The sequence below is a fragment of the Ochotona curzoniae genome, unplaced genomic scaffold (assembly GCF_017591425.1).
Source record: "Ochotona curzoniae isolate NIBS_2020 unplaced genomic scaffold, NIBS_Ocur_1.0 contig_2927, whole genome shotgun sequence".
NCBI lineage: Eukaryota > Metazoa > Chordata > Mammalia > Lagomorpha > Ochotonidae > Ochotona > Ochotona curzoniae.
In genome coordinates, this window is record NW_024465654.1 from 7832549 (window position 1) to 7844727 (window position 12179).

The 12179-nt window shown below is 53.3% G+C and overlaps 1 long non-coding RNA gene across 1 annotated transcript in view; it reads left to right on the forward strand.

Annotated features, from left to right (window-relative positions):
• The first annotated feature begins 9880 nt into the window (after positions 1 to 9880).
• Positions 9881 to 12179, forward strand: part of LOC121155519 — a 46149-nt gene continuing 43850 nt past the window's right edge. Inside the window, exon 1 of the long non-coding RNA XR_005883679.1 lies at positions 9881 to 10030. This is a non-coding gene — a long non-coding RNA (uncharacterized LOC121155519). The remainder of the gene's footprint in view (positions 10031 to 12179) is intronic.

Sequence of the window (12179 nt, forward strand, 5' to 3'; positions counted from 1 at the left end):
GAGCCTCGGAGAGCTGAAACCTCTGAGTGAGTGCAGGGTTTGGTCCCACGGGGAAGTCTATGGCGATGACCCTGTCCTGCAGAGCTGGGTGTCAGTACACTGCTAGTCCCTGGCTGTCTCGCCCGTGGGTACTGCTCGTGTGTGATAGGAGGCGAGGCGCTAGGTTGTGGGCTCTGGAACTTGAGCTCACTGCCTGTGCAACAGAGGACCAGGGCACGAGGAGGGCCGAGTCCTCTCCCCGCATAACCCCCGAGTCTGCCCCTGCCAAGGGCCAGTGTCAGTGGGCATGCTCACTGTTTCCCCAGCCAGCCCTGGCAGCTTGCTCTTCCTCCAGCCGGGATCTGCTGCTGCTGTTTTCAGGAACAAAGTGTGATGTTTGTTTTATTGTGTTTCCCAGGAACACCAATGCCTGACCTCAGCCACGTCTGTGACTTGCCTATCTAAATTTGTTATGAATTGGGAAAAATGTTTATACTCTGGCTGGCATGTGCTCCATTAGCTGTCCCATGGCAGAGTGTGTTAGCAAGCAGCCAGCAGCTGGAAGCCGGGATTTCTGCTCAGAGCTCACCGAGAACTCTGCCGACCCCTGTTCTCACAGCAGGGCTGACTTGGAACTCGTCATGGCGGGGGGCATTGGGGTGCAAGTGTGGCTCTGGGCTGTGGTGAGTGCTTCTGGGGTGGCAGGTATGCGTGAGTGATGTGTCAGCTCCACCTGGAGGGGTCAGCTCAGGGACCTCAGCACTGCCGCATCACCAAGGTCACTATGTGTGGTGTATCCTGTGAAGGGTCCTCTGCCTGAGCCAGGGGCCCTGGCAACCCTGCCGCAAGTGGGCCGTGCCCTCCGAGGGGTGAACAGAGACCCCAGCCACAAGTGCTTCAGGTGCAGAGGGTGTGTCGTGTCGTCGTGTTTCTGGGGTGGACCCACACCTCCTTCCCACCGTGTCCCCCACCCAGTCCTGCCTGTCGCTCCTTGTCCTCCCTCATCCTGGCTCTCTCTGAAGTCCTTCCTGAACCAGGCCTGAACCAACCCCCTGCTCCCCCGGCCTCCGGGAGAGCCTGCAGTCTCAGTGCCCTCCTGGGGGGTCTCTGCTGGCTGCACACATCCTCCACACTCATAACCTTTCATTGTTTCCCCCGTTGTCCCTGCGCCCAACACAGCCTGAGTGTCCCTGTCGTGCTGAGGTCGAGTCTCCATGTGACCTCATGCTGAATCTGTTTTCCCTGACTGTCAGGCTGCTCTGTGTGTCTGTGGGAGACCATGAGAAGACAGGCTGTAGGATTTGGGACTGACTGCTGTGACCTCGGGCCAGGCACATGAGCCCTTGGGGCTCTGCTTTGTCTACCTGTGAAGTGGGAACCAGCATGCTAAATGCTGCCTGGCAGTGGACAACAAGCTGTTGTTGGATCTGTTGTCCAGTTTTGTGCACATGGTTCCTAGATGTCTGTTAAGGAACTTGTCTCTGTTTTGAGTTGAGAATCAGCAGTCACGGAGCTCGGTGCCGACTTCGCTGTTGCAGGACCCTGGCACCAGGTGGGGATCTGAGGGCCCCTGCCCAGCTGTGAGCATTCATGCCGGGAATGAATGGACCCAAACCTTTCTCAGCTTGCCACTGCTCCCTGCCCTCCTGCCCAACCCCACTCAGCCACCCTTCACACGCCACCCACCCAGCACCTGGCACCTGAAGCTGCAGGCTGTGGCAGGCAGGAGGGTGTCCGCTCGGGGCGTGGACAGTGGCCGTGAAGTCCCTGCAGCCAGTAGTTGTGACTGTGGGAAATGGCTGTGAGCCCAGCCAGTGCAGCAGGTTCTTTGTCCTGTAGTCTGTGGTTGTCATCTTAGAGCTAAGCCTCTTCCCGCATTTAGAAAACCGGAGACAATTGTTGTGCTCCCTGTGTTTTCAGGGACCCAGGAGAAAGCCTCTGTAGAGAGGAAAACTGCTGAGAGTTCAAGCTGTGGGAGTGACCATTCAGCTTAGCAGTCAAGCCTGTGGCCTCCTACATTGGAAGGCCTGAGACTGGCTCCTGACCCCAGTTCCCGGCTGCCATGGACTGCAGGAGGCAGCTGAGATGGCTCAAGTCATTGGGTTCCTGACGCCCATGTTCTTGGCTCCCAGCTTCAGCATGGCCCAGTGCTGGCCTCTGTGGGCATGTAGGAGGCGAACCAATAAGCAAAGAGGGCACCAGCTGTGGCTCTGAGAGCGGTTGGCAGCTGCTCCAGTTGCCATCCGGTGAGAGCCTCGGGCAGTCGCAGTGTTTGCAGCGATTCTTTGCCTTGGCGTTGGCTGCTGACGTTTGAAGTGCGTGACGCGAGCTCTGCCTGACTCCCTTGTGGAGCAATGAGGCTTCATCTCCCTGAGAGGGTTTTCCACATGAGACCTCAAGTGGGGTCCCACCCACTTGCCTGCACATGTCTTATGTTGCCCTTTCTCTTCAAGGGCGGTGCCATCTCGTAAGGCCTGGTGGTCATTGCCACCAGTTCTGGGTAGATCGCTGGCCAGAGGATGATATCATGTGGGGCAGCCTGGTGTCTCCCTTCCTCTCTAGCCCAGGGTTCAGATGAGCAGCCCTGCGTCCTGCATGTTTTCCCTGCTGGGCCTCAGGAGGCTGCTTCTATTGGGCCCTGGATCCCCCAGTCTTTGAAACTACTGGGAAATCTCTCTTTCTCTCTCTCTCTCTTTTAAATATATATTCCAGGAGGGCCACACTTCTAATGGGAAAGGAATTGGGGTTTTTTTGTTTGTTTTTGTTTTGCTCCATTTTGATGGTGACGTCTTTGGGAGTGACCAGCTGAGCTTGCTGTCCAGACAGGAAGGGCCACACAAGTGGGAGCGTGCTAAGGGGCAAGGATCTGTGTGGAGCATAGCTCCATGCTTGGCCAACCACTTGTGTGCATGATCCAGGAGTGAGTCTGGCTCTGCTGTGGCTGTGGAGTCTCTTGCCGAGGTGTCCTGCTCCATGGAATAGGGCTGGCAGCACCAGCGCCTGCTGCAGAGGCTTTAGGAATCATAGCTTGATGAACTTGGTGGAGTCCCAGGGTGTACTGTGGTGTGAAGTGCTTCCTGCTGCCATCCATGAAGACTGGTTATCACTAATGGATAAAAATTGCATGCAAACATAGCTTTGCTTAGGAGTACCATACGAAGTTTTGAAATATGTGCTCATAGAGGCATGAGGCAAATTAACGTGTGTTACACTCAGATGTCTTGTGTATGATGTGAAAACACTTAAAATCTACTAGAAGAAACATTGTGTTCTTTATGAAGCAGTCAACTTGTTCAGGTTTCAATACAGAGTTGTAAATGTAGTGCTGTAACTACAACCAGTACAATTTGTAACTACAATTACCTCCTGTGTTATACCACGCAGTATTGTAGCTGCCTTCTCCACCTTCAGTATACCGTGCAGTGTTGTAACCACTTCTCTGCCTTCTTGTGTGGGTCAGACCGTTACAGATGCACACACCCATGGCTGTTTGTGTCCTGAGCTGTCTTGCTGAGCACATGGTTTTGGGTTGGACAAGGGGTTTTGCTTCCCGGAGCCTGTAGGTGGCCTCTTTGAAAGTTCTTGCCTTTCAGTGGTGTGTCATCGTCTTTCCATCTTCCAGTGTAAAGTTGTCTTGTGTCTCTTAGATTGCACGGAGTAGGGGCTCAGCTGCACCTGGATATCTCAGTTTCTAAGTTTTATCTAAAATACTTCCATATTCAATGACAGGCTGTGCTAGCAAAGTAGTTTACAAGAAGTACCCGTCATTGGAATGCACTGATACACAGACGGAGAACAAGCGGTGTATCCAGTGGCGAAGACACATTGTCTCTGAGTTACTGTGGTTATCTGAGAAATCTTGGTCTTCATCATTAGACTTGGTATGTTTATTTTTTAGAACCCTTTTATTATTTTTATTTGTTTGAAAGAGAGCAAGCAAGCAAGCTTGCTTCCATCTGCTGGCTCACTCCAAACATGCCTGCAGCAGTCAGGGCTTTGCCAGGCCAAGTCAGAAGCCAGGAACTCCACCACGGTCACCTGCCCACACGAGTGGCGGGAACCCCAGTGTTTAAGCCAATCCCTGCTGCCTCTCAGCGTGTGCATCGGCAGGAAGCTGGATTTGAAAGCAGAACTTGCTGTGTAATACAGGGATGCAGGTGTCCCACTCAGTGTCCTTAGCGCTTCACCAAACGCCTGCTCTTGTCAGTCTCTGGATTCCCTGAGGGGGAGTGTGCGTGTCTCCACCACATTCCAGGAGCCAGCATCCGATAGTGCATGTGCAGACCTGGGATTCCCGCGAGCCTGTGGCTACATGCATGGTTACACAGTACATGTTCAAACAAGGGATTCCTGAGGGCCTGCGCATGCATGGTTGCACAGTAGATGTTCACCCAGGATTCTAGCGAGCCTGTACAGTAATAAAAACCATCCTTTGACTGTTACTAGTTTGTATACATATGTAGTTTAAATTTCATTCAGTGATGCTTTTAAGAGGGGAATTTTTATTGATTACGTTGCAATATGTGACACAGTTTTATAGGCACTGGGATTCCCCCACCCCTCCCCCGACCCCCCATGGTGGATTCCTCCACCTTGTTGCATTACCACAGTTCAAATTCAGTTGAGATAAAGAGGGGAATTTTAGAAGGAAGGAGGGAGAGAGTGAAAAAAGATTGAGAGGGAGCAAGGTTGGTCTCCAATCCCCGGATTTTCTCCCCAGAGGCCCACAGTGGCTCTCTGGGTTGGGGGGAATCTAGCAGCCAGGAGGTCTGTCCGTGTCTCAATCCCAGAACCTCAATCCCAGAACCGCGTTTGCTTGAGTTGTTATTGCTACTTCCTCAGAGCTGCATTAGGGACATGGTGTCTGTCACTGCCACAGAGAGTGGGCAGTGTCTGGCAAGCAGCTCCTGTGCAGTTAGTGGGACTGGCACACATTTTGTGATGGGGAGAAGGCTGCTGTGGAGGCTCCAGCCTGAGCCCAGACCTTGAGGCCCCAGCGAGGGGGAGGAGGGGTGTCCTGAAGGGAACAGAGGAAAGGCTCTGCTGCATGGTAGGAATGTGGCTAGCCTGTGAGGGTATCTGCTGACCTCCGGCAGTGTTGCAGCTGCGGGTCAGGGTAAATCCCCCCATGGTGCCAGTTGTCCCCAATGCTGAGAAGTGGAGCACCTGTGCCCTGAGCCACAGGCCCTCCCTTGGGAGCCCATGTCCATGGTTGGGAGGCACACACCTATAGGCAGGCCTGTCCATGGGCCGAGGAGCAGGGGACTACTGTGCAGCAGAGCAGGGACTGTCCAGCACCGAGGAGAGGCTGACCTGGTGGCCTCGACCCCTGCATGGGAGTGAAGTGGGGATCAGGACAGAGTCTCAGGGAGAGGCCCCAGGGGCACAGCACGCATGGGTCAGCTCCAGGGATCCTTGCACTGTGGTGGGCTGTGCTTGCTCCCTGGCCCCACTGCAGGGTGCAACCTGCACACACAGTGGGACAGTGGGCATCTGCATGGATGTGAAGGAATTGACAGGCAAGAGGGCAACTGGAGTAAGACTGCCATGGCACAGGCCAGCAGCCCCTTCTGCCACTTGCCTGGCATAGGGGCAATGCAGGCTGAACTGCCATGGGGGCTCATGCTTTGTCTGCTGGAGTCAGCCCTGTGCCAGCTCGGAACGTGTACCTTATTGTTGGTCCAGGCTGTCTGCTGGCCTCTGAGCCCAGCTTGCATTCCCATGCAATGTCCTTGGCCACTTTCATAGAAGGTCAGTGACATTACCTCTGTGGAATGCCCTGGCCTCAGAGCTGGTGTCTGTGGTGGAAAAAACCAGCGTGGCTACCCTCCTCGGTTGCCTCATGTGTCTGATTTCAGACTTATCTTCGCATCATGTTGGCAAAGCGCTGCTTATAAAATTGCTCCTGTGCATGCTGCCCTGATGAGAGGTGCTCTTGGCTAATTAGGTAGAAGAAAATCAACCATGAAAGGGGACTCAGAACTGGAGTGTTTCTGAAATCTGTGAGTGAACGTATGCTTAGTGGCTATTAATGCGTTTAAATCCTCCGTTCAGAGACTCGGAACAAGAGATACGTTATTTGCTGCTGATGATTTGTGGGGAGTAAACCAAATGTTCTAAGTTGTGAGTTAAAATTCTGACCTCTCTTTCCCACTTGAAATGACCTGCTGAACTGCAGCTTATGCAGCAGGAACTTGCTCTGTTCCTTGCAGGATGAATCCTGGCCCCCACCTCTGACTGTGGTCTGTTCCGTGGTGCTCTGCTGTGACTGTGGGTCCCTGGCCAAACAGCATTCCCACCCTCAGTTCGCTGCTTGGGCCTCTCTGAGCCCCAAGAATGAGGCGAGGGGCAGACCCCTGCGGCTGGAGTTTGGCCTTGCCCGCCTGGAAGCAGGGGCAGACCTGGAAACTCTTTAGCTCAGAGTATCCTCACCTCTTTGGGTGCCAAGGAAACAGCAGCCACTCTGTACATGAGATCATGTGGAGACCCTGCTGCGCAGAGCTGCACACTGCTGCCTGGCCAACCTGAGAGAAAGTTAGGGCCTTCACTTGGAAAATTCTGCAGAAGCCTGCATTGCTCGTGGGGGCGGGGAGCAGCCATACTTACGGAGAACAGCTGCTGACGTCTGCCGCCACTTGTGGATGGGTGTGTGCATCACGGAGGAGACGGAGCCACTGAGGCCTGCGTCATTTGGGTGCAGTGACCACGCAGTGACCCCTGCGTGAGGGGCAGTGGACAGCACTGGTGTTTTTTCTTACAGACACTCCTGGCCTTCAGCATTTATTTTGATTTTTTGGGTCAAGTCTGAGCTAGTCAGTCATGTGTTTTGCTGAGAGCCATGGCAAAGTTTTGAAACCATCCTGTACATTTTCATTTGTTGGAAGTGTCACTGCAGGCTGCCTGTTTCCAGAGTGCACCCCGTGCCACACAGGTGGACTCTTCACGGGAAGTGGCTTGCTCACTGGGAGCTGCAGGCTCAGCCAGGCCCATTTACTCTGGCTGTGGGAATCAGAGACCAGATGGGAGTGATCTGCTGCCTGAGTGGCTATTTGAGAGCGAAGTGTGAACCAAGCATGAGCCTGGGTAGAATTTGTTCACTCACTAGAGTGGTTGTGTGCATGCATTGTGCTGCACTGGGCTTGGCTAAGTGTGCATGGAAGTGGGAGAGAGACAGAAGCAGTTGGAGGCAGAGAGAGAGAGAGAGAAAACAAAGGCACACACAGAGACACAGGCTGATGGAGGGATGGAGGTGCATGCACACAGACAAGGCAGACGAGGTAGAGAGAGAGGCTGATGGAGGAGGCACACACAGACAGACATACACAGGAAGACACAGAGAGAGAGAAGGCAGACAGAGGCACACCAGGATGGTCACAGATGCACTTGGCCTGCCCACTCCTGTGTGACTAGACAGCACGAAGGCTGCCAGGCCACTGTCCATGGCCAGCAGCCCCACCCGCTGCACTCCCACCCACATGCCCTGTGGGAGACCCTGGGCTGTGCAAACATGAAAGGTCTAGTTGCTCACCCACACTGAGCTGCAGCATTGCCAGCCTCATAGCTACAGAAACGCCCGGCAGCCAAGTTCTTGTCTGGTTTTCAATCCAGGCGAGTCCTTGTGTGTACACAAAGGTGTGGGGCAAAGTTGGTCTTCCCAACTCACAGTGCAGATTGTTCAGTGGCATAAAACTGTATTCGTATTCACGCTCGAAAGGGATGACACAGACGGAGTGGCCTCATGGAGATTAAAAATGGCAGTAGTCAAATATTAGGCAATTTTACTCCAAACAAAACCTCCCCGCGACACCTTGACTGTGGCTGTTCCCTGGAGGCAGCTTACCTTTAGTTGCTTTTCAAGGTGAGTCTGGGGCCGCTGAGCTCATAAAGTCATCTGTCCCAGGGTTTGGAGACAGTCTCTGTGGCTTCCCAGGCCCCAGGTTCATTCTCAAAGATCTGTCCTGGTTCTGTGTCCACGGCATTTTGTCTGCACTGAACTACATGTGTGTGTATGCACACATCTATGTGTCTGCCTACTGAAGCTGATCCCAGCAGATCAGTCTGCTTTCCCAGGTGAGAGCCAGATGCCGTGGACCCGTGTGTCTGCCTGAAGTTATCAGACATGTGTCCTCGTTGTTTTAGATAAGTTCCAGCGACAACTGGCTGCAATATCAGGACAGTCCTCTTGGGATGCTGGTTGTGCTCTTCTGCTCACATTTGGCCTGTAACCCTTTGGGTTCAGCATCCTTAGCTGGAGCTGTGGTCTGTCTTGGACTCATGTGTTGCTTTATAGAGCAGTGTTTAGGACAGCTTGCTCTCTGTCACTGTGGAGGACAGGTCCCCTTTGTGTTCCTCTCATGTAGGGCTGTGCTTCTCCACGCATCCTTGTGCCACCTGTAAGGACTAAGGTGATGACCCTGAGGCACATGTCCCTGTGGGCAGCTGCTGACTGCAGGGCCTTCCTTCCAAGCCTCTGTGTGGCTGAGTCCTCTGCATGTCAGGCCCGTTGGGGACTTGGAGTGGCACTTGGGTGTCTGTCACAGCACATGGTCATGGCCACTGAGTGGCAATCTGTGATGTCACAGGTTAAGGCATGGATGCTGCTATCAGCTTAGTGTGGGATCTGGATTGGTAAGAAATATGAGTGGAAAATTAAACATTGACATTAATTATGGGAATGGGCAAGCAAAAATGGAAGAAGTCTTCCATGACAAAGTGTTCAGTCAAGAGTCCTCATCAGAGTTCTGTGTGGAGGTCACTAGCTTGCAGGGTGTGGACCAGCAGTGTGTGGAAGTCTGCAGTGTGGTATGGTGTGGACCAGCAGTGTGGTGTAGACCAGCTGTGTGGTGTGGTGTCTGGTGTGGTGTGGACCAGCAGTGTGGTGTGGTCTGGTCCAGTGGGTAAGACTCAGGTCCAATTTGTACCTTCCTGTCACTAGCCCTGCTGCTGGAATAGAGGATGCTGTGATGGAAGCACAGACATGCTAATTACTGGCTTCCTGTCCTGGAGGTGGTATCTACAGACCCCCACTCTGATGGTACATTAGACAGACTAGAAGACCTCGAGAAACTATTAGTGACTAATCAGGCTGACTTGGGCATGTAAGGAGTGAGAGGCTGTGTCACGAGGAATTGGGCACAGAGCTACATAGAGGAAAACCAAGGTGGGCCCAGGGGTCAGGAGATAGAGCGGGCTGTGTCTCAACAGGAGCTAGAAGGCAAAGTAACATGGTGAGAAGATGCCCTGCTCGCCTGTGCCCAGTCAGGTGCACATTGCAGTGGGGCTAGGTCTGATGCCCAGGCACAGGGGCTCCTGCTGTACTCTGCTTCTTTCTTCAGGCCACAAGGACATGATGGGAATTAGAGTTTGAGCGAGAATGCAGCATGTAACTGCGTGTGCTCTTCGGAAGCTATTCATTGTAGTGAAACACACACAACACAGAATCTGTGTCTTCACTACGTTGGAGCATACAGTCATGGCACTGAGTAGGGCTACACTGCTGTGTCAACTCCAGTCATTGCCCCCAAGTCTTTGCAGCTCCACTGGCACTGACTCGGGGCATCTTCTGTGCTGTTAGTCACTTGGGTGTCCTGTTGTCTGCCTGTTCTTCAGTTGGGTTGCTGCTGCTTTTGCTGCCGAGTTGTAGAGCCCAGCCAAGTCCTGGCTCAGCCCCAGTCCCATTGTTTGCGCCCGCACTGGATGTGGTTGAGTGGACTCTGTTTCAGGTGCCTCAACCAAAGGTCTGACAATCCCGTCGCAGCCCAGTCCCAGGAATCTGCGTGCATTTCTGTTTCATCCACAGCTATCCCTGTTTCTGAGCTTGGTTAACTGCTCTAGGAACTAGTCCCAGACTTTTTGTTTGGCTTGCAAAAATACCAGATAAATATGCACAAATGACTGTGTTTTTCTTTTTCCATTGCCAGGGTCTGTTTGCTGCGAAACTCAGGACAAACGCACACATACACACTAGCCTACAGCCTGGGGGCTCCGCCATGTGCCCCACAGATGTGCCTGGCATCGGATTGTCTGACCCTCTTAGGATTGCACAACAAAGGTGAGAAAGAATGCTGCCTTTCTGTTTTATGACATTTCTGTGCTGGCGTGGATATATGTATGAAATCTAGCCCTGAGGTTTCCCTGTTTCTGGAAAGATAACACATGAAGAATTATTTTTGGAATAGCAAATTGTCCAATTCCCTATCCCATGTGCTTCAAATGTACTTGAGGTGACTGTGATGGGCTGACTTGGGGGCAGTGAATAAGTCTCGGATTTCTGAGGGAACCACACCACCTTCACATGCCCTGGTCAGAGGCACGCAGTGATGTCGCTGGACACCATGTTGCAAGCGTCCCCCGGGAGCTGTCTCTTCTCCCCTTCACAGTACAGTCTGGTCTGTTGTTGGTGCAGTGCTGGCAGAGTGCTCATCTGAGCTCAGAGTTATAGGAAGTGGCTGCTCAGGAGTTGTCTTCATTTGGGATGGAAGAAAGGGGCTCTGTGGCTTGTGGCTTGGCCATTGGATGAGCAGCTCTTGCACATCTTGCAGCTCTGATGCAGGGCCGGTGCTACTTGGATGTGTGGGCTCATTTATCATCAACTGGCAGCAGATAGCTCAGCTTTTCAATGTGTCTGTTCCTTGCATGAATACGCTGTGATTTTCTAGACACCTTCCTTGTTGTCGCCGCTCAGTGGCACTTGCCTAGGACAGTGCCCCTCTCAGGTGCTGTTGTCATCTGCAGAGAACCAGTAGTCCAGTCCAGCAGCACTTACCACACATGGCGACCTCGTGTGTGAATCTCTGCTCATCCTACCTGAGGTATGCCATGTGAGCATAACACGTGGGTCTCAGCACTTAACAAGATGTGGCAGTGTCTCGGTGACTCTCGAGTATCAGTTCCACATTGAAATGACATTGTTTTGGATGCTGAGAATGAATAGGTCAGGGTGACTTCTCACTCGGTTCCTCTCCCTTTGCTGACCCCTGGCCATTGGCCATTCCAGATCACCTCCGCAGCATCCACCAGCCTCTCTTGGTTGGCCCTGCTCCTGGGTATGGCCTCTGAGTGCAGAGCAGACACTCTGGGCTGCAGAACTCAGCAGTGGGCTTTTCCCATGCCCCATATGACACCGACCTCCTGGGCTATGTCCCTGCAAGGCACGGCCCCTCAGCTGGGACAACCAAGGTTGTCCCCTGGCTCCGCCCACAGTCACTCTGGTGGAGAACCACCCTTAGGTGTGCAGGACAGCAGCTGAAGGAGCGCTAGCAGGAAGGTGGCAGCTGAGAGAAGACCCACCTGGGGTTCATGTACCACATAGGGGATGTGTTTTTCACCTCAACGTGGTGCATTCTTGGTGCCCTATGGGAACTCATCCTTCTCTTCACCTCTTGAGTGTCCTTAGTGCCCAGTGACAGCACTGGGCAGCTAGTCTATGGGACAGAGCGGCCATGCTCCCAGCTCGGTTCTCCAAGGGTTGGCTCTCAGAAACTGCTGCCCAGAACATTGGCCTCGTTGCACTTACAGGGCTGGAGGATTCCTGATCCTGGCAGACTGCATCTGAGCATTGACTGTGGGGGAGAGAGAACAACTGGGACCCCAGCCTGCCTTGAGTGCAAAGATCCTGAAATAGAAGCTCTCTATGTCAGAAGAACCCATTTTCGTCCCAGCTGCAGCTGTTGGCATTCCAGGGCACCTTCGTCCTGACTGATGATGTGAAGACCTGCTGCCCTGGGATCAGTTAGAGAACTTGGTGTGTATCTTAGGTGTCATTACAGAAATAAGGACAAGACTGGCACGGCGAGCCAGTTAGGGTGTGGCTCCTTGTAGGGGAGCTGCAGGGGGTCTCATGTCTGAGCGCCGCTGTGGTATGTCGTGATTCTTGGAGTTCACATACCCCGAATGCCCCTCTTGTGGTTGCACCTACAGATGAGTTGGAGGCCACTGTAGTGTGGCGAAGCTGCAGCCACTGCCTGCTGGCCTGCCAGCATGCCATCTGGGTAACTGACAGCTTCGGCACACCCAGTCAGGACTTGAAAAGAGCAGTGCTCTACTCCTGTGCAGCTGCATCTTTCGTCCTGCTGAACTGTGCGCTGATCACCTTTGGCCAAGGCTCATGGCCAGGGCCATTCCTGTAGCTGCCTCCCTCACAGTCCATGGGGTCCCTTTACCACCTCTGCAGGAAGGTGTTTTGGGGAGCCACTGGAGTC